Below are 10,107 nucleotides of genomic sequence, written 5' to 3' on the forward strand. Positions count from 1 at the left end.
ATTAAGGAGCTACATGGAAGGCTGTGTCCAGATGTTCAAAGGTATATATGAGGAAAATATTCATTGAGATAAAGAAATTAATTCAATAGGCATTAGGAGATGAATCCAATAAAAAGCTTAGGCTTAGACATAAAGCAGGATTGAAGTTAAATCAAAGTAAGTCCAAAGTAATGATTGCAGACCTTCCTTTATCTGGAGACAGCAAATGCTGCAAGAACCTATCCTTTTCATGATGTTTATACATCTTCAAAAGTCACAAGATTGCCATACTTCTGGTAGTCCATTTCCCACAGTATGACAAGTCCCTGGTCTAATTGGATCAGATTTTCAGCTTGACTGGGATAGAGACATCAGGTATTGCTTTACTTCCCAGTACGGTGGAAGCTCTGAAATAACATCTAGTATATTCTGACAGAATCAAGGTCCTCAGATAGAGGGATAAAAAGTGAAGAAAGCATCTTGCACCTGTCCTGCTGAAAGTGTCACAATGCAGTCAAGTATCAGATTCCTCAAGTGAGAGAAATCAAAGACATTGGACCCATTTCAATCTTACAGTTAAAACAACCATGGCAGAAATTAGAATCTTTATATTCAGTTAGCTGTTAAAAGTCCCTACAATCTAATTTACCACATAGCTCTTTAAAGCAAAGTTAATAAACTTCAGAGCAAGGACCAAAGTCCAGGTTCCTGACCAGTTATGTAAAAGCTCTACACACTAAGCCACAGCATTCAAACCCATGTTTGAATATCTACAACTTTACCAAACCCAGGCCTTTCATCCAGCAGAATTTAGTTTACCATTGGAGGAGTATTGTTGTGAGGAAGACTGTGGTCATCAGGGTTTGGCAGTACCACTGTACACAGATGGGTTCCTACGTTCTCAACTGACTTAAACTGAACAGAACAATAGGTAATTTTTTTTCCCCCACTTGAGGGTAGAGACTCATTTGATACTCCCAACGCAGAGGATTTGTTGGGCTTTTTTTCCAGAACTTGTAATGTCCATTTTTTATAGGGGTCTTAATCTGACACAGTCTAAATCCCTAAGCAGTGACATAGCTAAAGAACTTTAAATAAAGCATTGTCTTGGACACATGCCTTATTTTAAGCAGAGCTGAACTATTCAGTCAGCATGGAGGTAGAAAAGCCTGGTTGTGTTTTTGTATTGAATCTTGGGGATTCTAAGTGGTGTGTGTTTTAAGGATCCTTTTGCTCCTTCACATGGAAGCATAGATATCCTTGAACCATAGTAGAACCGTACATTTGTGTGGTAGTTGCCTGTATGTAATCTGCAAGGTGAAAATTTTGTTTCTCCTGCATTTCAACCCAAAATATTTGGTTCATTGTCAAAGGCTCAGCTCAGCTGATTGGAGAGCACGGAAATGGGTTAGGGATGATTGATGGGCCCAGGACCATGGATGGAGGAAAGTAAATGAATTGAATCAGTCTCTGGACAAAAAAATGTTACAGAGAGCTCAAGAGAGACAATATGACCTGAAAAAAATGCAAGGGATAAATAAAGAGGATCTATTAATACAGACATTCATTAAAAATTAGTGGGCTTTTAATATGTGTCACAATATATTTTTAACAATTCCTAAATATCAGCTAACATGTGGCTAAATTACTTCAGTCTCTACAGAAATTGTGCTTTAAACAGCTGTATTCCTGTATCCAACAGGTTAAACATTAGAGTTTGCCATTTTAACACATACAGTCATTCAGAGCTGGAATTTAGGGTAAATATTTGAGTGTTAGAGTAAGCATATTTCATCTCCACACAAGTGGAATACTGTTAGCATTTCTCAGATTTGGATTGGGATTTTATGTTCTATATTTAAAATATTTAATCAGTATATCATACCTTGTGATTGCAAAACAGGACTCTAGACTGATCAGTGAACACAGGTGCCCGAACTTTAAAGTATTTATGTGCTTAAAACAACAAAGCAAGTAATTTTATCTTTTTTTATTTATCATTTGATAAGCTATCTTTCAAAAATCCTCTTACTTTTGTTTCTACTATGGAAGAAACACCTTTATAACATTGGCAAAATATTGGGTTTTACTTCAGGGAATAAGTGGTGTGTTGTGCTCTTGCAATGATTCATAATAAGCTTGCCTACAAGGTAGCAGTAACATATTTCTAGTTAATACTTTAATTTCTAGTAGTTTCTAGTTATTTCTTCAAGCAATGCAACAGAAAGGTGTGATGCTATATGGTAGGGTAATCCTGAGCTCACAAAGGGTTCAACTCTAGTAAAATATAGTGATCAAAAAAAATATAATTGCAAAAGTCTTTCTTGCATTATTGCAAGGTATATGAGGTGTGGCTCATATATTCCATATCATGGGAGGTATGTCCCATGGCTATTATCCAAACTGCACATGTAACAAATAAATTAATTTCCATATTGCAGCATGTCTAATCTGTTGAATTGGCTTAAATATAAATTCAGGCCAGAAGAGAGAGGAGTGAGAAGAATTTCTGCATTCAGATTCATTCTGCTTGGAGGCAGTCAGAACAAGATACATCATTAACGACCTAAGCACTTGTTGTTGCTAATTGCTTGCTGGTTCTTATCAGTGACTTTTGGCTCAACAGAGGACAGGCTCTGAAACAAGCTACAGCCTTTAAAGGCCTAGTTAATACTGGAAAAGAAAAAATAAAGAGGACAGAGTATGAACTAGATCCATAAAGGAAGGTTAATAAGAAAATTTTCTGAGTCACTATACTAAATTTTATATGCCCAGTGGTATCTACACCCCTAAACAAAACACCTAAACTCTCTAGTCATTGAACATATGAATGAGAATCAAAACAGACAATGTGTTAAATATGGAGCTGCCACAGTTTTCTAATAAAAACCCCTCATGGCAGAGTTAGGTCTTACATGCATGCCCTGCCACTGGGATTTAGTTGCTGGATGGCAGGGACATGCTTTTGTCAGGTCAGGTTCCATATTCTGCAGACCTCTCATGCACTGATATACCTAAATAGCTGCCTTCAGAAAAAGGACTCTTTGCAGAAACAAACAGAGTTTTGTGACTTGAGAAAGTTTAAATCCTTAAGCCATAGATTTGGGATATTTGGATATAAACTTTGTCCCAAGAATAACTCATGCATTTTATGTGAAATTCTATTTAGATAAAATACAAAACCAATAACAAGACCTTTACATATGTTCAGTGAGGTTTACTTCTTCCTTTGACTATAAATTTACTTTTCCAGGCCTACATCATTGCCTCATGAACCAGGACTGGGAAATTGTTTTAGCCATGAACGGTGAATTTCTCTCCTAGACCTACAAAGGTGCTTCAATCCCAACACAGTTCCACTTCAGGCAATCATGCCCTTTTGTGACTCCCAGCTGAGCTTTCTAACACTCGCAGCTCCTCTGAGAGCACTGACTGCAAAGGAGACCTTAGAGCTATAGGGATAATGGCAGGACTCAGGATGTTTTCTGATCTAGGAGATCTTGATGCTGCTGAGGATTCAGAATTCAGGTAGGTATCAGGGGAGATTTTTTGACCAAAACTACACATGCCTGAGTGAGGACAGTATTTCTCAAAAACATGGGGAGATTGAAGGGAATAGATAATTTCTGCATTCAGAGTAGGCATGAACTAGGTGAGCTGAGATATCCAACAAGTGTGATATGTGTGATTTGGTGGTACATATGTAATATGTGTGTTGATGAGTGTATGGGTGGCTCTAGGAAAAGGGAATGGAAAGGTGACAACTAGATTCCATAGAAGAATGGAAAAGAACTAGTAAACAGAATGTCTAATAGGAAAGTTTCTGAACAGCCTTCTCTAGAGACGTGAAAGTTTAATAAGTTCTGAGTAGGTTGGACACATAACACAAATACGTTATTAGTTATATAAAGTATAAAAATTGAAATACACACTAACTTCTTTTTGTAACTTATCAACTGCCACTTAATGGAATTATAGTGGAGAATATCTTGCCCTTGACCTTAATATTCAATGATTCAAGACTAGAGCATTGCTCTGAGGACTAGAAAGACAGCCTCCTTCTCAGGATGTTATAATCCTCCTGGGGGGGACAGCCTCAGGCTGGAGCCACAAACCTGCCTCATGGCTGTTTATGCAGGTCAGTCCCCAATGACATGAGCTATGTGTGTCAGGAGAAAACAAGAATACATGTCAGCCTGTGCTTATTAGTGCAGAAATATAAAACTGTCTGCGAATAGTTAAGCTCCCACAATCCCTGTGTTTTCTGGTATAGTTCAGAGCCATGTAGGATCTTCTTTGATTTTCTAGCAGTATACAGGGCTGCAGGAGGACATTTAGATTCCTAAGGACCACAGGGCATGAGCATGTCTTGTGTATGTGTGATGACAGGGAGATCATAGAGCATACAGGCTCATTTAAGCCACTCTGCAAGCTGTATCTGTGTGGAAATTTCTGTTCCTCTCTACCAGTGATTTTTCTGGGGCTGCCAGCTGCTTGTGCTCCTGGCACTACCTTCTCCAGTGGAGGACAGAAGGCAGCTCCATACTGCAAAACTTACAGGGTCTCTGAAGGGGAAATGAGAACTGCTGAGGAAAAGACAAAAGCTTCCTTATTAAGTAAGTTCTCTTTATTAGGGTGTAATCTTTTCTGCTTTTAGGGCAACCATGGACAATTAGGAGTGGCCAGGACGCTTTAAAGACAAAAAACACAATGACTGGTTTGGGGGAAAGTCCTGATTAAGCTCCTCAGAAACTCCTTATTTATTCATACAAGGTATGGGCCTGCCTGTCCCTCTGCGCCGTGAATGAGCCAAGACCCGTGGCTGATAAAGGACAAGAGTAGGAGGCCTCTTGTGCAGGTTTCATACCTCCTTCAATGGTCTAGGCTGATGAATGGCTCGGGGCAGTTCAGCACACTTAGCAATGCCTATGAGAAGTGTCTCAGCAGCCACAGAGGGTCTGGGCTTGCACCGGTGTAAATTCATGTTTTGGGAGACAGAAATCAGGCTTTTATAAGAGCTTTATAAGATTAGGTATGAAAGACAAATACTACTTGATAAACTACTGGTTTATCAAGCAGTTTTATACAATTTTGTGATGTAATTTTAGTGTGTAATCCCTCTATATAAAGCAGCATTTTTGTAGAATTATGCCAGAATTACAAATAAAACTTACAGATTAGAGGAAAGGATGGAAGATAAAAATTGCTGGAACAGAGAGAGAGAAAGAAAGCAAGCAAGCACATGCCTGCACTGTTCCATAGTAGACAACAAGAGATTTATTAATTGGAAAGTTATCTTTTTCTAAGTTCAGGTTGAATTTGTGATCACCACATCACTGTTCTTTAAGCCATGCTGCACTCCAGAAAAAGGCACAAACACAGAAAAGTCTTTTCATTTCCCTCCTGGTATGTTAGCAATAAAAAAAGTCATCAGTATTAGAAAGCCAGTTAATAAAGGCTTTGTTCCTGGGGGCAGAGGCAATGCCTCTGTTAACCTTGCAGGTGAGGTGGGCAGGCTGCTGTAAGTGCAGTGTTTGGACGGTGTGGCCAGGACGTGCTCACAGTCTGCTTTGCTGGGACTCGGCTCTGTGTGTTTCACATACACCCTCTCATGTGGCCATCAGCAGCCACTTCAGCTACCTGTGTCCTTGCCTTCAATCTCATGCTGGTGTGCATGGTAAACTGCATGTACAACAATTCACTGTGTTATTCATGACATGATATACAATTTGTTATAAAGAAATGTTTAAATAAACTGCTATTATCTTGAAATTATCAAACATTGGAAGACATACAGTGTAAGAAACTCAACACTATCAACTGCAGTCATGACCTTTTAGACTAACTAATCTGAACAGACTTACACCTGTAGCTGTACATCATCCTTTAATGTAGACATATCAAGTGAGAAACAAACATGGTGTTTTTTACAAAGTGTGCTGTCTGATATTTCATAAGGCAATAGCATGACTTGCCATGTGCTTTCCTTTTAATTCTCCAAAAGTCAAGAATTTATACATTCAATAAAAATTGATTTTAAATTAGATTAATGACAACTGTAATCTCATAAATAATATTTTTAATAAACCAATGCTGAACTGTGTTCAGTTGAGTGGATACAAAGCTACATTTTCTGCTATGCACTAGGCATCACAATTTTCACATTTCTTTGTTCCTTGAGATATTTAGGCCAGTCACACTGTTGTGTGTAAGTTTTCTTCACAGTCCACAGGGCTTGAAGCAATGCACAACTCAGGTGCGCATCAGCTGGAAGTGCAACCCTGAGCCCTGAATAACATTTCTGTGCTCACTGTCCAATGCAATGGAAAATGAGCTGTTCCAGGGTGACATCTCAGAAACCAACTGGACGTGGACTCATCCCACTTTTGAACAGAAAGGTACTCAGGGAATGTAAATAAATTCAAAATTAGGTAGAAGCTGCAGTCCAGTGTACAGAGTGTGGCTGATGTGCCAATACTCTGGGGAGTCCCAGCCCTAGAGAGCTTCCTGCTCCAAATTCCAGGTTGGGGATGACTGGGCCACCCCATCACTCCTTTGCACATCTTCATTTTCTTCTCTGGGGTCATTGAGAGGAAATGACATCAGTATATGCGAGCTCTCCTGATTAGGGTGACCAGAAGATCATAACCTGGGGCACTCCGTGGACCCTGCCTTCCATGATTCACTGGATTATGACCTTGGCTTTACATTACTCAGATCCACTTGGTTCTTGTTTTAAGCATTTGAGACCTTAATTATATTTAGATAAGCATTATTTGGCTCCAGTGCATGAGAAGAGACAGTATTTTGAGAAAATTTAATGGTAATTTAAGTTAAATTACTAACAAAAACTTTCATCTGCCTTTCAATACCTAACTCGTCTCTTTCTTGACCTTATTTGCCTCTTGTCTGGCATTACAGCTATAATTAAGACAAGTTCCTTTTCAGATGCATAGCTGGTGAAATATGGCTGGGGATACAATTAGAGGAAACCAAGAAGTTTTATTCACATCCTAATGTAAATTATAATGCTATAGAAATTATAAAATACAGTTGCTGGTTCCTGGATGGAATGAAGTTGGCATGCTCAAAACTATTCCATGATGATTCCCCACACCACAATCTGCAACCACAGCACCTGCCAAGGGGAATGGAATGGGTGGGTGGAGGAGAATGGAGAGACTGTGGCCAGGCTCTGCTGGAATCCTTGCAGGGATGTACTTTGCAGCTGAGAAGCTGCATAACACCTGCCCACCAAGGGAGATAGGGGATGTCTTGCTGTTGAGCAAACAACGGTGGCAAAATCACTCTCCTCAGATTATACCCTAATTGCAATCCTAACACACACCTGCCTCCCAAAGTTACCCCACCTCCAAGGTATGACCACTCATCACTGGGCATGCACTCCATATTCTTTTTGACTGTATCTTTAAAAGTGAAGTGGGAGAAATTTATACTCACCAGTAAATAAAGAATTTATTAATAAATTCACTCAAGCTCCACCTAAATACAAAGAAATGGTATAAAAGTAATTTGAGAATAGGGGGAAAATTAGAGAAGGCTCCATTGCAACTGCTGAGGTCAGTCAATGGGCCTGTCTTCTTCCTTGTAGGGATGTCTATTGACATCCCTGTCTGTGCTAAATAATTTTATTGGAGCTTTCCTGTGTATTGCTTTGAATGCATTTTTGCAGTCAGCTACTATCACCGACAATCCTCGAACCTTGACCTGTCACAATTTTTTATTAATAAAAAGTGTTACTCTGTCAGTGTGAGTCCTTCACAAGCACTGGCAGCTGCTGGCAGTGGGTTATACTCAAATAAGAGAAAGATCCAGAGGGGTCATAAAGTGGAAAGAGCTGCTGTGGGGTCTCCCTTTAGCTGTTGGTGTGTTTCCCTGTCTGAGTCAATCAAACTACCCTCTGAGCCAGCAGCACTGCTCAGTCAGAATGCTGACACCTTGTTGGGCACAAGGGCCTTGCCTTTCCTGACAGATAAATTAAATATCAAGGTTCAAGTAAACCTCCCCAAACTAAGGGTCCAGGAAACATTCCTTTTTTGCATGTTACCCATTCTTTAGTAACTATGTTGTTCTGTTTGTATTCCACAAACAATCCCATTCATTCGACATTATAAAGACTGCATTAGGGGTTTTTTGCTTTAACTTAGTACAATGACATATTTATGCAAATATATGGCAGATAATTGACTTATTTACAAATAAAACTATATCATAGTATAAATTACTATTACATTAGTGGCAAGCAAATCATGGTTGAAAGTGGATAGCTGCAAAATACACTGGTGCTAGCAGTCAGGCAGGTAGAGTTCTGCTATGGTGAGTCTAGACAGAAGTGAAAAAAAAAAAAAAGCAGAGAATTCAAACTGAGCCTGGAACACCTATGGAATGGTTTGTCTTCTAAAGATACAGTCCTACAGTTGCTGAAGCTTTCAGGGAAAACCTCTCTAATTGCAACATTTAAAATTGCAACTCCCCTCCAAAAACCTAGCTTGCTGTATTATCAATACTTTTCCTCACACCTGGCATCACAGACAAAGCTGTTTATTAATCACTCTGTAATTGCTCCTCCTGACATGAAGGCTCCTGCAGCTGTGCAGAGATGCAGGTGTGTCAAACCAGTGCACTGCAGGCGAGGGGAGGCTTGGTCTGCTCATACCCTGGGTCTGCAGAGGCTGCTCTCCTGATGGGCAGAGGTGGTTGAGCACACTGCCAAGTCTCATCAGTGAGCCCTCCCTGGGATGAACTGCTTTGAACTACTGAGATGGGAAAGCAGTCTTTGGTTTGCACAAAGGATGGCACAATGAGCCTGCATCTCCTTGGAGGAAACAAAGACATAAATACATACATAAACTGGGTAATGGTGAAGGTGCTGAAGAGGTGAAGGTGGATGGACAAAGTCACGCCAACCAAATTATTCCACAAACCTGAGTCTGAAATACATAAATTTTAGACAAATTCTTCACATAGATTTGTTCATAAAACCTTAATGGTTTCATATAAATTTTAAAATATGCATAATTTAACTTTCATTGTGTCATTTTGCAATGTCACAAATGTAGTTTCAAGAAATTGATGAAAATTTCATAGTGATGCTTACAATTGAGTCATTCAAATTCATGATGGTAAATCCTTCCAGTAAAAATTTGAAGATTGGACAACAGTGACAAAAAAAAATCTTTTTTAAAAACCACATGCCTAGGACACAACCTGTGGAGCAGGTTTATGTTACCTGAGAGTGAATGGAAGGTCTAACAAATTGGAGGCTTTTGGTAAGTTTGGCTACAGTCTTTTTTATATGTTACAGTTATAAACCATTTTGTTATACCTTATTAAAAGCCTCTCCTTGCTATTATTTTTTGTGCTCTCTATCATGAAGAGTGTGTATTTTGGGCTGAATATTTTCCCATATCAAAAATATTATGACTGCAGCTACATAATCATCTCTTGTAAATGAGTGGAAATTAAATACACTGAATAAAATGACAGATACAACAGGGATGTTTTCTGAGGTGCCTGCCTGCTGCCTAGGTGCAGCAGAAACCTCCCCTGAGCTATGATTTCACAGAATCATAGAATAAGGTGAGTTTGGAGGGACCCATGAGGATCATTGAGTCCAAGAGTCACACCATGTGCCTGTCCAAATGCATGTAGAACTTTGACAGGCTTGGTGCTGTGACCACTTCCCTGGGGAATCTGTTGCCCAAACACCTTTTTTCTAATATCTAACCTAAACCTCCCCTGACACAACTTCAGGCCACTCCCTCATGTCCTGTCTCTGGTCACCACAGGGAAGAGATCAGTGCTTGTCCCTCCTCTTCCCCTCATGAGGAAGTTGCAGAGCACAATGAGGTCTCCCCTCAGTCTCCTCTTCGCCAGGCTGAACAGACCAAGTAACCTCAGCCACTCTTCAAAAGGTTTCCCTCAAGGCCCTTCACCATCTCGATTGCCTTCCTCTGAACACTCTCTCATAGTTTTATATCTTTCTCGTATTGTGGCACCCAAAGTTGCCCCCAGCACTCGAGGTGAGGCTGCCCCAGCTCAGAGCAGAGCAGGACAATCCCCTCCCTTGCCTGGCTGGTGATGCTGGGCCTGATGCATGACAGGACA

Source organism: Ammospiza nelsoni, chromosome 5 (genome assembly GCF_027579445.1).
Source record: "Ammospiza nelsoni isolate bAmmNel1 chromosome 5, bAmmNel1.pri, whole genome shotgun sequence".
Taxonomy (NCBI): Eukaryota; Metazoa; Chordata; class Aves; order Passeriformes; family Passerellidae; genus Ammospiza; species Ammospiza nelsoni.